Below are 18,956 nucleotides of genomic sequence, written 5' to 3'. Positions count from 1 at the left end.
TCCTGGCGTCTGCCCTGCAAGACCCTGACCATCAGAAGACCCCAGGTCCCATTTGATCAGCTAAGAGTCAAAGATAGCCAGGGAAGGAAAATTATCCCCTTGGAGACAGCCATGGGGGTAGCCAATGCTCCTAGATTTCCAGAGGAAGAATGGCGATCTCACCTTGTTGCCACTGAAGAGAAACAGTGGGAACCAGGAATGGGGCCTGGTTAAATACTAACTTCTAGATTCCTAATCAGTGGAAAGACAGAAAGCACATATAACCAAGGGTAGTGCCTGGCACTTACCAGGTCCCCATAAAACGTTTACGAGAAGGCTGGTATTGCAGGTAGTGTTACACGAACCTAGGAAGATACACGTACGGTGTCTCAGAGGAAGGTCTCTGTAAGTGTACTCAGTCTTGTTGACTATTTTATGGGCTAGTCTATGGGCAAAAACATCTCAGTTATACAGCCCTGGAACACAACTGCCAGAAGACTGAGGCCCTGGGTTACAACCACATTTCTCCCACCGCACCTACCTAATGTGATGTAAAACGCATGAACTCACAAAGCATCTGGCAGTCGATGCCTCACGCTTAGCCTCGGCAGCTGAATTTGACTTGCTGCTGAAGTAGCTATTGCAGTCTTCTGATTGGGGTAGACTGGTCAACCTGGCATGAATCTGGAACTTGAATAGTCAGAACCATTGTTTCTGGTGACCTAAGCAGAAGTTAACAAATTTTATGATGCCGTGACCTGTGGTTGGACGGCCTACATCTGTACCTATATACACATATGGCTAAACACTGTGTTCCCTCTCTCTGGTGCAGATAGTGAATGCTAAGAGATGATGGAGTTGTTGCAATACACTATATAGAGACAGACAGACAAGAACTGACAGAACAAGCGTCTCTCAAAAGTATTTGAATATGTAAGAAAGACACCAGAAACAGCCAGCCTACTTTTTTTCCCCTCTGAGTCAGATAGGGACAGTTTATTGAGCATACGCCCCAGGACTGGTTGGGGCCAGAAGCACAGCCTACTGTTTTAAACTGCTTCTTCTTTGCTTTCTGCTTTTAAATTACACATTGCAAAGTCACCAAGGAGAAAGCTTTAAGAAAACTTTCATTTGCTATGGTACAGCAAGCTGGTCTTCCTTTGCCTAAAAAAAAAAGAATTAAATAAATAAATAACCCCCTGGAATCGTTTCTTTCTTCTCATAGCCATTAATAACGATAGCTTGAACTGTAAAGATTTGCTTCTACTGAAGGTAATGGGGTAATGTTTATTTCCATTAGATCAGGCCTATAAAATCCTCTTTTCATAACCGTGAGTCTACAATTTCCAAACAGCAAAGCTGGACATTTGGTCCCTGACAGGCAAGACTCAATAGTGGGATGTTTTAAAAATCTATATGAAGGGAGCCTTTAATACAAGATGGACTGAGCATTCTCCCTGTAAATGGTTTGTTTTAGCAATTGCTCTTCCTCCTGGATGGGCGAGGCAAGGCAGACAGCTTATTGGCTTAGTCTGTTGGGCCAGGTTAAAGGGATGCAGCTTGGAAAGGCTCTTAAGGGAGATTACCCTTTGGCTAAAAATAGCAGGCACTAGAGAATTATCTTAAATATGACCAAACTTGCTCTGTACGGTGAATGCAGATAACTGTAATATGTTTCCATTTTTGGTCATTTCAGGCTCTTTTTTCCCCCTCTTCTTCTTCTTAGTTTGGCTTGCTGTAGCTGATTATTTAATTCATTTCTGATTCTATTTGTCACATTTGCTCTCAGAGATATCGCCCAGGGGTGTTTGACTAAGGAACCCTTCTTATTTAGCTGGGCTGCTTTTGTTGAAATCTAATGAGCTGTTGGATTGTCAAGCACAGCCACAGAGTAGACAGAGCTGGTTAGAAGGTAAATTCATTAAAACATGTCATTAAAAACCTACTATGTGGGTTTAGAGCTGGAACTCAGTCCTTAGAGATCTTGCTTAGCAAGCACAAAAAAAATCAGCACTGTGGGGATGACACTTGTCTGTAGTCCCAGTGTTTAAGAGATGAAGGCAAGAGGATGGTAAGTTCAAGGTCATCCTTGACTACATGGGAACATTCATAGTTGCCAGCCTGACCTACATCATGCCCTGTCTCAAAAAAATAGTATAACTGCCACACATTCTTGTCTACTTTCTGGAAATGTATTTTATACACAAGCAGAAGTTTGTGTTACCTCCAATTTGTTCATGTCTCAGGAGTAAAAATATGATAGAACAGTGACCAATTTTCCTCTCATTCCTTTTCAGCAGACATTTGCAGTCTTTGTGAAGTCTCCTTGATGCTCACTTCTCCTTTTGCTGCAGGATTCATCTTCTGTCTTTTAACTCAGAAGTGTCGACTTCGATAGACAAGCAGTGCCTAAGGGGAGTCCCTGTATCGTTTGCCTCACATACATAGTGCATTGCAGTGGCGTGAGCACAGAGCCTGCTCCATGCCAGCTGCTCCTTAAATAGCTGATATCTCTGTCCATTAACAAATGAAGGAGATCAGATCTGTCCTTGGACATCCAATAAAGGAGCAAACTGCCTGACAACATGTAAGTCGTCCTGATGCCCTCAACTTGTGGACAGAACACCTAAAGAATGTTTACCACAGTCCTTACAAAAAGATGACCAGAATGGTAACTTCACAGGAGAAACCAGGGAAAGCCAGGGATCTATCTTAGTCCCTTCTGCATCCTGAACTCTAACACAGCTCATAAAAGAAAGCAAGAATGGGAACATTCACAGCTTCCAGAAACTCTTAGACCTTAGGAATTAGCCATTTTCCCTGGCCCTTCAGGTTCCTTTACTAGAGTCTGGGCTTGATTCTTCCAAGAGTCCAGGTAATCACTATACATGTGTTATGTAAATTGCACAATCTTACGATCATTTATACACAAGAAGCAAATTCTTGTCACTGTGATTGCTGACAAGAAAACTACAGAATGATGATCAGATGCTTGCATAATATTGAAAGTCAAAAGAGACCTGGAGATAGGGAAGCCATGTAGGGAATGGTGTATTGTTATGCTGCAGAACTTCATCTTTATGAACTCAGATGAGAGTTAGCTCGTTCCTTACATACAGGCAGAGGTACCCAATCTTCCGCACTTTACTGAATGTGGGAAATTACCCCCCCACCTTGATCTCGTGTTATACAGGTGGAAAGCAGATGACATGTGCCGTGAACAGTGCATTGTGTACACACATGGCCTTTCTCATCAACACCGGTCTCCCTCATATCTTAATCTGAATGGCAAATCTTCAGTGAGTTAAAAGGTAGGTTTGCAGCCATGCTGGCAGGCATACAGCATGCCACTGTCAATGTTGGCTCTGTTTATAAACCATCTCCTGGAGAACAAGTTCTCAGATCTTCGACATGTCTTATTTTTAGCCGGATTGGTCAGAATGCCTAGGAAGATCATTTCATTTTCTCTTTCTGAATTTAGTAGAAGCACTGTAAAGCCACCCATTAAGAAGGCACTGGAGGCAGTCCCAATGTGCATGACATTGTCCTGGGCAACGATGAGGTAAACACACAGCCAGCTTTCTTTCACGGGACCCACAATATATTGAGACATGGAATCAATGACCTGGGTCATAGGCCAAAAAACTTACAGAAAGAGAAAAAGACACTGTTGAGCCTACATGGCAATAACTTACTGTATGCAGAGGAGGACCACAAATACCTTCCTAAATTTGGGGGAATTAAGAGTTTATCCTGTGCCTGGTAAAGCCTGGAGCTAAAGTAAGACAAAAGAACCCATCTTTAAACTAGCACATTCTCACAGTACTATTGATGGAAATGGTGGCCACAGAAAATTTCTCTGGGATGCTCTCTCCCTAAGACTTACTTCCAGTGGCCCTTGGCAGAGGGCTGATTTGATCTCTGGCAGCCTGCAACCAGGCACCTTCTTCCAGCCCTGCTTCTGTGCCTCATTTGCATTGATGCTGCCCTTGCCACTGAGCAGCTCCATGGAGAGCACAAGGCTAGCAGGGCAGCCTGCCTCACACACAGCCTGGAATCAGCTTTTACGCCACTAGACAAAAAGGTCAGGTAGAAAGGGCTAGCACTGGCACAATTAATCTGGTCACTCGGGGACCATCGACTAGCTTAGGAATAGCTTGCAGGTGAGTGATGGACAGGGTCGTGGCTGCCTGATGGCATTAGGCACCATTATGACAGCCATAAAGAGAAAGGGAAAAATTGGACAAGGGAAAGAATTGCTCCTAAAAGGGACATGAAGAAAGACACAAATGCCTCTCTACAAAGAATAAGCTCGAGAAGGGGCCAGGGCGGGCAGTGGTGGCCAAGACAGCACTCTTTGATATTGTCAAAGTTTGAATATTCATGAGGGGTCATGGCCTAACCAAGGCTGAGGGTCCACACTGGGGAAACTCAGGCTGTTCATTTTTAGGTACAAGGTATGGAAACTAATCAGGGAAATCTAGAGGAAGATGCAGCTGGAGGAGTCCCAGGGTTTCTAAGGGCAGATTAGACTTAAGGAACTTTGTCTTATACATTAACTAAAATCCTCTGTCCGAAGGCAACTGGTGAATTTTAATAATCGCTTTGCAGGCCACACGTCTGGTGATTTACTTATAAGATTCTCCAAGCAAAATAGGAGGGATGAAAAGGGGAGGAATTATTGTTGGTGCCAATGTTTTAGCATGCTCTAGATGGAACCCTGTGGCTGAGCTGCTCATTGGGGTGGCGTGGGTTATTGGGCTCTACGTAAAGTTGGAAGCAGTGAAAGGAAACATAGGTAATTTCATTGTAGTGTGAAGAATGACGGAACAGTAAACAGGCTCAGTTGTATTTGAATTCCCCAAGGACAAGCTTTTCTGTGTCCAAAGAGTTTCATGATTAACAAACAAAATAACCAGAAGTGTCATTATTGTTGAACATTTAAATAGATATTTGTGTTAAATGAAGAACTATTGAAAGATATTACTACTACTACTACTACTACTACTACTACTACTACTACTCTATTACTATCACTACTACTACTACTCTATTACTATCACTACTACTACTACTCTGTTACTACTACTACTACTCTGTTACTACTACTACTCTTCTATTACTACTACTACTACTATGTTACTACTACTACTCTTCTATTACTACTACTACTACTACTCTGTTACTACTACTACTACTCTATTACTACCACTACCACTACCACTACTACTACTCTTCTATTACTACTACTACTACTCTGTTACCACTACTCCTACTACTACTCTGTTACTACCACTACTACTACTACTACTACTACTACTTTATTACTACCATTACCACTATTATGACCACTACTACTACTCCTCTATTACTACTACTACTACTACTACTCTATTACTACTAGTACTACTACTACTACTATTACCTACCACCAATAATAATAATAATAATAATAATAATAATAATAACAACAATAACAACAATAAACATTGCAAACTTTCATTTACCATGGAAAAGAATGATCCCGAATTAACCCAGTTGGCCCTGTGTGATGAATTGGAGAACTCGATGTATGTAAACAGCAAACTTTTTTTTTACACTAATTTCCTTACTTTCATGTGGTCATACAAGCTCCTGCACACTTGTGAAGGTTTGAAATATTTCAGCCCTACTAAAAATTACAAGAATTGCTATCTGTGGCACCATTTGCTCTTACAAAATAATGATTGGGAACGAGTAAGGCACATGGAGCTTAGCTGCCCTCATTGTAAATGACCCCAGATAATTTGGTTCTAGATGTTGAATTTTGTACTTTTTAGTCTCCTCTTTTGATCAGCTTGAAAATCTCCCCATAATATCTCTGTGTCTGCTATCTTATGAGATTTTAAAGTCATTGCTACCCCGTGTCTTATGTGCTCAGAACAACAAGTAACTAAGACTCATTTAGGCTGCACATCCAACGGAAGATAGCAAGTGTGAAGGGAGGACCGGAGGAGCTTATCTGGGAACAAAACGTGTTAAATATGAGAAAAATCTATCTGAATCTAGTTTGGCTTCTCTAAGACAACTTTACAAGATGGTGTGTTTCTCAGTTCTGTTTCAGACAATTAATCGTGTTAATAATGGCCAGAGGAATGAGGTCTTCCAGTGCAAGTTATAAAAATAACCACTGTGATTGAGTTAGACATGCATCTTCTATATGAAAGACAATCTCTCTTTCCGCCATAGACTATGTCAGGAATCACAGTGAGCCAGACACTGAAGGAAAACGTAAGATTCATATTTTGTTCTTCTTCATTCTAAAGCAATAGGCAGGTCACACAGTCCAGTAGAGGTGATCATCATGTCTGCTGACTCAGAAGAAACACATTTGCCATTCGAAGTCAAATCAAACAGGGTAGGGCTTGAGCTATACAGAGTCACAGGGTCAGTTATCTGCTAAGACTGGGCAACACCTAGTCACCTCCGAATACATCTAAACACAAAAAATTCTTTAGCTCAGTGTGGACAGAACGCCGTTGTCAAAATTGTCAGTTCCAACAATTATTGCAAAGCAGCCCAGGCTAGATCTATCCCAGGAGAAATTGACACAAATTCCTCTAGGATGGCAGCCACACAGCTAGGGTTGAGGATTAAAGGAGTGAGACAGTAGCATGGTGACCTAATGTAACGCTCCAATCTGTGGCATGCAGAGACCTGGAATTGGGAACCAGCAGGAGAAAAAAAAAAAGCCACTTATCTTGTGGAGAATCACTGTGCTCCAGTTCCCAGGCATTTGTTAGGCTCTCCTCCAATATGAATAAAAAAGGAGCCTACCCACTAGGCTGCACTACCAAAAAAAGCCAGGTGGAGACACACAGCTCAGAGGAGAGCAGGGTGTCCCTGCTAAGAATTGGCTGGCAAGACACAAGAGGATCCTGACACGAGAACCTTTCTGGACATAATCTAAGCTGGCTAGGTTCCTTGGACACCCAAGAGAACTATGTCTGGAATACAGGGCCTCCAAGTTCACATCTGAGCAGATGAGATGACACCCAGGGAAGCTAATATCCTTAGGCAAAGAGTCCATGGAAAAATCAAGGGCATTCCTTTAAAAGAGGCTTCTTTTCATCTATAAAAAAGCTGTTCAACTGGAGAAATAGACTTCTCAAAGGGGACCAGGGAGAAGAGATTTAAGTCAGAGCATTACAGAAATCTGAATGGGATCTAATTGAATAATGCTTTTAGCGAAATGATATGTGGTTTTTCAAGACAGAAGAGTAGAGGGATACAGGACATTCTTCCTGTAGTGCCATGCCAAAGGGGACAGGACAGTCCATCAGTTGCTCTACCAAAAGAGGTAATGCGATGGCAGTTAGAAACAGGGGATTAGAGACAGTTTGTTCAGAGAGGGCAATGCCACCCATATAGGGTGCTTCTTACCAGCCAAAAGCATGCTAGCCTTTCCAATTGGACTGAAATATCATTCTCAGAGAGAAAGGTCACCAAGCCTAAAATGGTACAAAACGGTTCTGGTCCATGGTAACCCCAACACACACATTGCCAGAGGCACTATGTAACCCCTGCTGACAGAGGGGCTGTCTTCCTTCAGATTGGCCTCCTCTTATTTTCCCTCAACAATTCCAACGAGCAAATTCTTATTTTACCCAAGGGGTTTCCTGATTTGCCTATCTCAAGTCTCCTAATTTCAAAATCCTGAGCCTTTGCCTTAAAGGCTTCATATCCCATCTCTTAGCTCCTAAGTGGAAAGAGAAAGGTCCTGTAGCTGAGGGAAGCTGTCTCCAGAAAAGACAACAAACACTACAAGTTGTCGGTATTTTTGAAAGAGAAAGAAGAACAAAATTTATCGTTTTGATGAGCAATATACTAAGGTGAAATAAGCCCTTCCTGTGCTCCCTTTAGTACAATGTTTACCCGCTCCCCTCTCCCCCGGCATTAGAAGTCTGCTCTCCTCACTCAGCGTGAGCTTCCTGGAGTCAGGGGACATTCTGCTCAAAGCCACTGTCTCCCTAAATATCGACAAGTAGCTGAACATGCTATGGTATGATAATAATTATTTTCTGGTGAATGGATACATAAATCAGTGAAGGAATGGGTGAACTTCTAAACCCAAAAGCACAAAGAAATGCAAAAATGAGAACAAGAGCTTTGACCAGCAAATCGTTTCTTCCACAAGAAGACGTGACCATCCATCTCGCTGACGACCCGCGATGAAGAGAGCAGGGTGAGCCATAAGCCTCGGTAATATCTGCATAGTGTTTGATTTAAGACAAGACAGTGTCCTGAGGTCCTAAAGTTAGCAACTTAACTGGCTAAGTCAAAATGATTGCAGATACAGGCTGAAATGCTTTCTTGTCCCCGGGCCATTTGAAGAAAGATGGGAAGAGTTGAACACATCTAAGAATTTCTCAAAAGCAGAAAAAGACTTGCACTGGTTTCTCCTCATGCCTCTGGTGCAGAAATTTCAACCACTGTGAAAACTGCTCTCTGACTTGCTCCCTAGCTGCTGGCGAGTGCTTTCCATTCATCTTTTTTTTCCTTACAGCAAGTTGCAAATTTGGTACAATCATTTCTTCTCTCTCTCTCTCTCTCTCTCTCTCTCTCTCTCTCTCTCTCTCTCTCTCTCTCTCTCTTCATTTTCTGACTCAGAAAAGTTTGAACCAAGTGTCTTCCTGTCGCTTCCTCTTATTGCTCTGATAATGAATTAAGAGTTAACTGGGGTGCAAAGGCAAGCAGAAAGCTTGACAGAGCACAGAGTTAGAGAGTCTTGTAACAATTAGCACTGATTTTCATCACAAGAATGGAATTTTTTTTTTAAGAGAAAACTTCTTTAAGAAAAATAAAAACGCTCACAAACGTACAACTCGGCAGCAAGACCTGCAGAGTGTTAACCCTGCAAGGTCTGGGTAGAAGTGGCATCACTGGATGGCAGAGAAAGCACGTCCAATTAACCAGTTAGCATTCATTTGAGGAAAGTTAGCTTTTTGGGAGAGAGGAGAGAGAGAGAGAGAGAGAGAGAGAGAGAGAGAGAGAGAGAGAGAGGTAGCATCAGGAGAGTCAGCTTTACAAGAGCTATCTAAAGGGGGTACCTCCTCCTTTGCTTTCTCTTACTTGCTTGCTTTTTTATTTCCTTCTTGTTTTAATTTTAACTTTAATTTTTGTGACCCCCTCGACAATTCTGGGGGGAAAAATGTTAGTTTGACATTATCGCGAGCCAGAAGATGACTCTATTTATGAGACAACTTGACAACATACAATTTCATGCTTGTTGAACTGATGGGTGTTATATATTCACTGCGACTATTATGAAGCCTCACCATTATAAATATGAAACAGTATACACTTATTCAAAATAACTCCAGCAGTGGCAATTTATAGCTCGGTTGTTTGTGCTCTTATGAAGTCCAAATGCCACCTTAAGAAGCTGTAGCTCGCAGAAACAGATGTGCAGTGTGACTGTGACCAAAATGGATTGACGATGACCTATGTGGAAGCAGGCTGTTACGCTTTGGTCTGTATAACAGCTGACACCCGTTTGTATTTAGATATGTGAGTGTTGGGAACACTGTGTCCTTAAAGCTCTGTTTAAACATGGTCCAAGACATTTGTCTCCTGGACTAATTATTTTACCGCCGGTTTGTGGCAAGGATCCCAGTCGCTGCTGCCACCCCCGCCCCCCCACCCCCGTCCCCACCTCATCTTTATAAAATAAGATAATGTAAGTATATAGTCACTCATATCCAGAAGCAGAGCATTCCATCCTGTTTCATAAAGTTACCTCAAGGACTTTAAACCCTGGTCATGTCAGGTGAATGTTGGCAAGATTTCCGGAATGCCTGCATAACAGGATTGTACTACTTTCTTGATCAGGTGCCTGGGAACAGGGCAAGGCTACACACCATCAAATCATAAGCTGTCACAGAAACTGTTCTTGGTCAGGATCCTCCCCTCCCTGCCACCCCCACCCCGCCTGCCTCCTTTGCTTTCTTTCTCTTAGGAAGCTTCAGACAATTTGCAAGTGTTCACTTCCACAAGGACAAATTTGGAATAGTGAGGAACAACACAATTTATCCAAATGTGGAAGGAAATGAAGGAACCAGGCACCTTGCTAAAGCTAGATATCAAAAATTTGCATAAGCAGTTTCCCAACAACAACAGAGGTGCTATTTGGAACAAAATAAATCACACAAACCTTGGCCAACTTTGTGATGGCTTCCCTGCCTGTACATTCCCTCAGTACGTTTAGCTCTTCCGTTTCGGAAGGTCAGGGTACTAATCTCAGCCTTTAGACCTAAACAGGTAACTGTTTGCAGAGTTATTTTTGTCTTTGATGAGTGAAGAAATAAATTCAAAATATTGGAAATGTAAACTGAGTTTTCTGGCACCTTCTTGAGTAATTCCTGTGTCTCCTCCCTGTTAGCTTGCTTAATTTTAGGTAATACCCCCTACTTCTTATCATGAGACCTATCGGGGGATTCTAATACTGGAATCCCAGGTCCCTCTTGAGTCCCATTTCTTCAAAACAAGATATTTTAGACTCATTTTTAATATAAATTTTCATTACATGTAATCCATTGCATTTGGTGTCGAGTTACAGAAGGACATTTTCATACAAAAAGAAAAAAAATACTTGATATGGTTTTAGTATTTAAACCCATCCCAGCAAAGTTTATTATCCGAAATCTGTAGCTCTCCCTACTGTTCCTGTGGGCCTAAAGTGAAGGTGCTGTCGGTCCATCTAGTAAATCCGAAGTGAGAGATAACATAATCACACACATTCATTTCTCAGGGACCTTGGCGGCTCTTATCTGCTGGCTTTTATGATCTCTCATGAGCAGCCAGGAATAGCAATTTGCAGCCTGTTTGTAAAGCCATCTTAGTCTGAAGCTAGCCTTTTCCTCTTTTATCACACGGTGATACTCGGCAGCTAAGTCCCAGTCGCCACAGCAAAATGGGCTCTGAGCTCCATTTTAGAATAATGTAAGTATTCGCCAGGAGTGTGGAACGTATCAGACATGGAACAGAGGGCAATTATCATTTCAATGAGATACTTCTTAATAGAAGATGTTGTGCGTGTGCCGCTGAGATGCATTGATAGGCTGCCCACTGTAGAGTGGAGCTGTTTGGTTCTCGCTCCTCAGTCTCTCAAGCAAACATTTCCACCATTCACACAATGGTGGCTTTTCTAAAGCCTTTGCTCAACTTGATTTTACTATTCTATCACCTAGAACATTAAACACCAGACTCTAGTTGTGTGTGTTAAATCACAATTGTTTCTTATTAAGTGTTCCGAGCTACCCATTTTTATTAACAGTTACTTTATTAAATCCTTAATAACACAGATAGAATAGTTAGTTAATTTGTGTGTTGAGCCATGGATGTTAATTTGTAAACATAATAACATACTGCAATCATTTGCATAATAGCATTTTAATCTTTTTAGTAAAAGCTGTAATTCCCTACAAAGTACACTGCAGTAGAAACTAAGCGAGTATTGGTAATAATACAAAAGGCCTTAAAATTCTGATCCTATTATGGTGTTGGAACATACCCAAACTGCTTGCATAATCTCTGAAATGTTACTGTTCTCTGATTTAGGTGTCTGTGTCAAGAATAAAAATGAAGTGTAACTGGTACTGTAGACTATTTCCTACATGTAATTTAGTATTCGCCAAGCACCAGCACTTTTCAACTAGCTCTAAGGCTTTCCTGTAAAGTTCAGAGTGCCAGCATTGAGCAAGGAACCCTACACAACTCATTCTCGAGGCTGAGCAGAGAGGAAATCATGCACATTTGGCATCAGGAAGGTCATTGGGTACCAAAGATTTGGCTACTGGGCCTTCCCTACCTTCCTGCCTGATGAACCTCAATGTATTGTGCCCCTTTAAATAACTGCTTATGAACAGAAGATGCGAAGGAATAGGAGAGTGGGGATGATGCTCAAAGAAGATATTTCTGGGGGGACATTCTACAGAGACTTAGGTTGTAGAAGTGATAACACCAATCTCAAGACTAAAGGGAGAGGGAAAGAGAAAGTTGTGTATAAAAGACAGTCAAAGATATTTTCCCCAAGATCTGGTAATTCATTAATCCATCTGGCTGTGAACCTTGAATGAAGAGTTTGCAGTAGGAATGGTTGGAGAGGGCCAGGTGTACACAGCATTAGTTGTTGGATCCAAAACTGTGAATCCTCTTAACATTTTTGGAAAGAACAGGTACACAAGCATCATGTAACATCATTTCAGAATGTATGGTTTCACAGATAAGAAGTTACTTTTGCTTTGAAAAATTGTACCCTTTTGAAGAGTAAGCTCTGGACACCTCACCATGGCTTTCTTTCCAATTTCCCCTTCTGTTCATCCTGGCTACTTAAAAGTCAGCATCTTTGACAGCAAAATGAGGTTTCCTGATTTGCCTTCCATCTGAACTGCACAGGGCACAAGGAGGCTTGAGAGGTTAAAGAAAAAGATAAAACTAAGCCTTCCAGAATCATTTCATATCACAGGCAATTCGTTTTATTAAACCCACAATAAAAGTTTTCATTGCTAAAAGAATAGGCACATAATTATAGGGACAAATTAACCTTGTTTAAAAAAATGTGAAGTCTGGGACAAGAGACTGTGCAAGAACAATTTGGGTCTTGGTTTAACAACATTCATCTTTGTATCAGCTTTGTGGGTTCTTCTCATTCCTAGGTGAGCCATCTGCTGGGCTGTGCATCTATGACAACCCACATAGCTAGATGTCCACAGACAAATAAAAACAGCATATGTATGAGGTTAGCACACAGCACCCAGGTGCTATGCACAAGGACTGTTTGCCCAATGAAGAACCCAGAATAGTGTTTGCTTTAACCTAGATGGACAGCTTTGAAGTAACCAAAGGAGTCAGCGAGTCATTCTTTTCCTGATTCAACTTCAGGATTTTCTTCCTGTAAATGTGGGCTCTCTCTCTCTCTCTCTCTCTCTCTCTCTCTCTCTCTCTCTCTCTCTCTCGCTCTCTCTCTCTCTCGCTCTCTCCCTCTCAGTTTCTTTCTTTCTAACATATCCAAGCAAAGGAATGTTTACTTATAAATAACTCACTTGAGATTCTGGGAAACCAAAAAGCTTTAAGATAAACAAATGTCTCACCCACTTCTAAGAACACAGAGTATCTGACATGAAATGTCTTCTAACACCCCTCACAAAATCACAAGATAATCAGTGCTATATAAAGTTAAGGCTGGAGATGAGGCACAGCAGGTAGATTACATGCCTTGCATGCAGGAGACCCTGCATTCAATCTCAAGCACTGCCAAAGACAATGAGCAAAAAATAATAAAAAAAAAAGTAATCACTGTGTCTAATTAAACATATAGATTCTTGCTTTCTAGACTACAAAGGCTGGTAACTGGATCAGCTTCTATGATGAAGAGTAGCGAGTCTCATCCCTCATAATTACCACTTTTATTAACAAGACCCACAACTGAAGAAGTATGTGCTAGTGACCCATGGTCATGCAACCTGAATCCTGTGACTTGCTATTTATTAGCAAGAGTGGATGCCAAAAGACACAGCCCTGTGGGGCAGAACTCCTAAGCCATATTTTTTCCAGTGGTCAGCATAATGGCAGGGAGAAAATCGGGTGATAAACCAGATGTTCCCAAGATAAGCCAGATGTTATCAAGCCAAGAAGTCTAAAATAGTGTTTACCTAAGGGGCATAAATGAACACAGAGAGAGAGAGAGAGAGAGAGAGAGAGAGAGAGAGAGAGAGAGAGAGGTGCACACACAGGTCAAGCCCCAGTTGGTCTCTCTGTATAAGCTGATGGTAGATGGTCGTAGCAGCAAATGCAACAGCAATAGCACGCAGACTGCATCAGATTGTTGGTTTCTGATTTGCGAGTCTCCAAGATGAACATCTCACTGATTTATGCTCAGAATTTGGAATTTTGTGGTAGACTACAAATGCGAAGATAAGTACAACATAAATTTTTAAAATACTCCATAAGTCTCCGTGAGCTTCAACATTCTTCAATGTTCTTATGTTACAGCCAATTATCTCCCCATTTAAATGGCTATTATTTTCTTACTTGAAGTCTATGCTCTTGGAAAGTGTCATTACCAAGTGTGGCAAAAAATCTGGTTGTGGGCTGTAAATTTAATTTAAATGGCAAACATTTATTGATTGCAAATTGGGAATCCTAGAAATCTTTAAAAAGTGATTATTGTAAATGAATTCACTCTCTCTCTGCACAACACAGGGGAATTTATTCTTTGGATGATTAAATGAATGTAAGTCTGTTTGTTTGTTTTTACATACTTGGTTTTCTTGCCTGTTTTGTTAAAATTCCAACAGGATGACCATTCATAGACTAGTCATCCTGGACACTGGCACAGAGGCAGGAACTCATTTACCATAGAAGACTGTAAAATGTCCTCCAAGAAGACAAGAGAGGAAGTGTAGACATCATGTACATTGGTGAACTAGGGTTCATATGATCTGCTTGAAGCCATAGGGACGTGAAGCATTGTTTGTAAAATGATTTACAAGTTGTAGGAAGTACTTCAGTTTGTAACACTGGACAGCCTTGTGACCAGAAGAGGTATCCATGAAGACCTGATTCCTTTGGAATGTGTTCAAGTCAACATTACTTGTCACCTCCCTCTATATATAACTCATATTATCAGGGCTGATGGAATTTTCCTTCAAGGTTCTTTGACTCTTTCCCTGGACCCTTATCCCTTTCACTCCTCCCTCGCCTGCCCTAGTATTACATGCATACTCTCTGGCTTCCCCTATTTTCTACCTGCCTTTACCCCTTAGATCTCCCAGCATGATCACTCTTTGGTACCACCTCCATCACGCTGGCCTCCTGTGGGGCACTAATTTCTCTCATACAAATTCATGAATACTTCCCAATATGGCCTGCCGTAACAGCACAACTATATTAAATCTAAACTCACATCGCGTCTTCCCACGGGTCCACATTTTCTTTTGAGTGAACCAAATTCTTCACCTCCAGCCCTACTTTCCGAAAACCTTTCTTTCACACTCTCACCAGCCTTGGCGAATCTACCTACCTTACTGTTTCCTTCCTTAGCTGGAAATCACACATATGTGCACACTTGTAAACATGATCATGGAATGTTTGCTAGTTGCCAATATAAATATAGTACATATTATATATGTATGCCTATATGTGTTAGACATTGCTATTATGGACGCACATGCATGTATATGGCTGTACAGTTCTACACTATTTTCCATTTGTTAACATACAAAAGTATGCAAACACTTGTGCACATATATGCTCACATAGCCTTCCATTTGAGGCTACTTGTTTTACATTTCTGCATTTGGCCTCCCAAACTGCATTTAAATTTCCCTAGAAAATGAAGACAGATCTCCTTTTGAGCTGTATAGGTAACTGACTTTTTTTTTTATCACTTTTAAGCTGGGAAATTTTCAGTGACAACTATCAGCCTCAATCCTTTTGAATCATCAGAGCTAAGGGTCTAGTGAATTTGCCAAGATTGGTTATTTTAACTTCTTAAAATGTATATAATCTATATCCATGATTGAAAATGTTAGGATATCATAGAAAGCCACAGATAAAAAAAATAGTGAAGCCACCTGTATCCTCCTACCACGATAATCAAGTGTTCTGAGAGATTCCATCACCCACTCCTAGGCAATGCACTACAGAACACCTTCCACACAGACAAGGAGTTGCCACTCAGCCTTCGCCTACACAGGTCAGAACCTTAAACCTCACTGTGAGTTGCAGTCACTACTAAAGCTGAGTGCTGGCTAAAACTGTAGAGTCCTCTTCCATAGACTCTCCTCTATGTCCTTTGTAGAAAATGACCTCCAGACAACTGTATTCCCACATACCAGTGTTCTAAGGAATCCTAAGCAGCTGCATTCAGAAGTACCAAACCAATGAGTGAAAGACGTGCATTCACTCATATCACGAAGGCATTAAAACAGGTGTTAAACTGAAGCACAGACAAGGTAGCTCACAGTGACCCAGAAAGGTCCGGGTGCTATTTAAATGAACTCCATACCACCCATCTTTACACAGTGCTGTTCCTGAAAGCACTCCTTTATTCTCTACCAAACAATGCACAAAGGCAACTGGGGAAGGAAGTCATGTTGCAATCCTCTAAAACATAAATCTTGCTACCAGTGTGTTCACAGACAGCATCCTGTTTTCCTTACACACGGATCAAGCACTGGAGGCTGTCCTTATGGGCTCTATGCCCTGCTTTCTGAAATGGCTTCTAGTCACATTCACTTACATATCCACGTATGAACTTTGCACGCACAGGCTAATTTGTGTCCAGTGAATGACGTGATCACCTCTATGTTCGCACTGCTTTTGCCACACGTGGAACTTATTCTTTCATAAATTGTGAAATTGAATTGCGTTATTTTATGTGAACAAATAACGTATGTTTGTATAGGGTGTGTACAGTGTGTGTGTGTGTGTGTGTGTGTGTGTGTGTGTGTGTGTGTGTACAAGTGCCCAAGCATGCTAATATGGAGGTTAGAAGTTGACATCAGGTGTTGTCTTTAATCAATTTCAATCTTAAATTTGGTACAAGATCTCTCACCAAACCTGGAGATGAGCAGTTAAATAAACTGACAGACCAGGAGGCTCCTGGAAACTCCTGTCTCCACCCATCAAGCAGGATTTCGGGCATGCACTACCATGCTAGTCTTCTGACAGGGGTGCTTAGGAGTCAAATTTAGGTTCTTGTGCTTGTGCACTAAGTGATTTCTCCATTGAGCCATCTTCCCAGCCCTTCAGCTCCATTCCTTCTTTACCATTCCTTATGTGATGTTTGTAATGTGGAGTGAAAACTAAACTCGAGACTTACACATATGCTAGAGGCCAATGGAAGTGAATACTTCACACTCCCAACACTCAACAAACATCACATGACGGCTCAGCTGCACCATCATACCAGCCTAAACCTCACTCACTGTTCTGATTATGATTCAGAACCCTATGGCCAGATTCCAGCAATGTCATCAATGTGCAACTTGAGTCAGGGAAAAAATGTTTAACTCCTCAATAGCTTATTTTATCCTGGGAGGCCGAGGTACATAATAATGCTTATAATTGACAGATCAGCACAGGCAAAGCTGTGACTGCTCGGCTTGCTCAAGGCTACAGACTTCTCAAATGTGATGAGGCAGGACTTTGAGGATCAGGAGAAGGGGAAGGAACACAGGAGGAAAGTCCATGGGAGTGGATGGCCCTGGAAAACAGCTCTTTGGCAGAGGGCACACAAGGCTATGGCCAGGCAAAGAAGACTCTGTCCCTAAATATGGAATGACTCAATTTTAGAATTTCACCGATGCTCACTTTTGTTTTCAACTGTGGGAGAGATGTGTGTGAGTTTGACACTAGAGGGCAAAGAGTGAGGGAGTCAGCACTCTCTGAAAGGGCTCATGACGCTGCCGCTGTCGCTGGTGACAGTGTTGCCACATATGACCTTACCCTTTGCTTGGACAAAGAAGAAGAGATCCTGTGACATCAGAGAGGATTGCCACGAGCCTCTGTCAAAACCAGGACTCTGTCCACCAACCAGGACTTCTCAAGCTCAGCATCAGCCATTTGTAATCAATCGTTCTATTTTACAATGGGCTGCTCTGTACACTCTAGGGTACTTAGTGTCATTCCTTGTCTCTACCTACAAAGTACCAGTGGCATCATCTTGGAACCTACTCTTACCAGTCAAGCATACCTCCAGACACTGTCAAATGCCCCCTGGGGATGCAAAATTGCCTTTGGTTGAGAATCATTGGCTTAAAATGACCTAATGGGAGATTAAATTAAATGAACCATGCGTTTTAGAGCATTGCAAACAATCCTATCAGTGTGGGAAGTTATATAGGGAAACAAAAGGAGTGGCGAGCACAGATTGAGCATCTATATATAGATAACTGACTGGCTGCCGGGCCAATACTCCTGAAGCTATAAATGAGAAGTACTCCATGCAGATTCCACAAGATGAAATATGAGGAGGACATAAGGTCATAGAGAAAGCTCTGAAACCAGCCTCCCTGGGAGGTAATGATTACCACGTAACCTCCCCCTGCTTTTCAGTTATCCCAATACCGTCATCTGTAAAATGTGTGGCATTCACCCAATATGGAGCAGCCGTAGCCGATCATTAGATAGGAGGTCTATAGAGATGGACATGTTCTAAATGAACTGTTTATTTAATGCTGCATGACTTAGAATGGGCCTGTAACCTGACAAGTGTACTGGATGAGGAATGTTCAATTTACCAGTTCTAACCAGCCAAGTCCTCACATGAACTTTCTAAGACCCAGCCGAGAAGCCTGGGAAAGGATAACCAACCACAACCCATTGTTTGTTGCTCACTTCCCTCAACCCTGAACCCCCCATGCCCCCTCCACCTGGAACATTCTCTTAAAACCCATGCAATGTTCCAGGCATATTGTAGAATGTCATAGGTGTACCATAGAACATCAGCTCACCAACTACACAGTGCCTCCACACAGGCCAACACGAGGAGGAGACATTCCATTCTATTTTTAAATATATTGAGCAAAGAAGCAGCTTGATGCATCTTTGTAAAGGATGGCTGTCACCCAAGAAGTACGCTCTCCCTATTTTTATCAATGATATAGACTTTGAAGTCAGATACATTTAGAAATTCAATGTTAGATCTTTATTCGTCAACTGTGTGGTTTTGGTGAAACTACTTAACTTTAAAACTCAGTGCCTGCATGTGTTAACTGAAATATATATACATATACATATATTTATATGTATATATATATACACTCCATGTGAAATAATATATGAAAATAAAAGATATGTGTATCAATATACAGAAAGCAGACGTATTCCATTATGGTAGCCATTATTCTCACTAATTATTTCTTCTCAATAGAATCATTTTTATCATTCACTCATAAAACAATCATTTATTTATTCAGCATCACCTATGAAGC

The 18,956-nt window shown here is 41.5% G+C and overlaps 1 protein-coding gene across 5 annotated transcripts in view; it reads right to left on the bottom strand.

Annotated features, from left to right (window-relative positions):
* The window catches only part of Ppargc1a (PPARG coactivator 1 alpha), a 648,614-nt gene that overhangs the window by 65,724 nt on the left and 563,934 nt on the right, over positions 1-18,956 (bottom strand). The gene's annotated exons all lie outside the window — the stretch shown is intronic.

Source organism: Rattus rattus, chromosome 11 (genome assembly GCF_011064425.1).
Source record: "Rattus rattus isolate New Zealand chromosome 11, Rrattus_CSIRO_v1, whole genome shotgun sequence".
NCBI lineage: Eukaryota > Metazoa > Chordata > Mammalia > Rodentia > Muridae > Rattus > Rattus rattus.
Note: the sequence above shows the minus strand (reverse complement) of the source record. Positions and strands in the feature narration are given on the sequence as shown.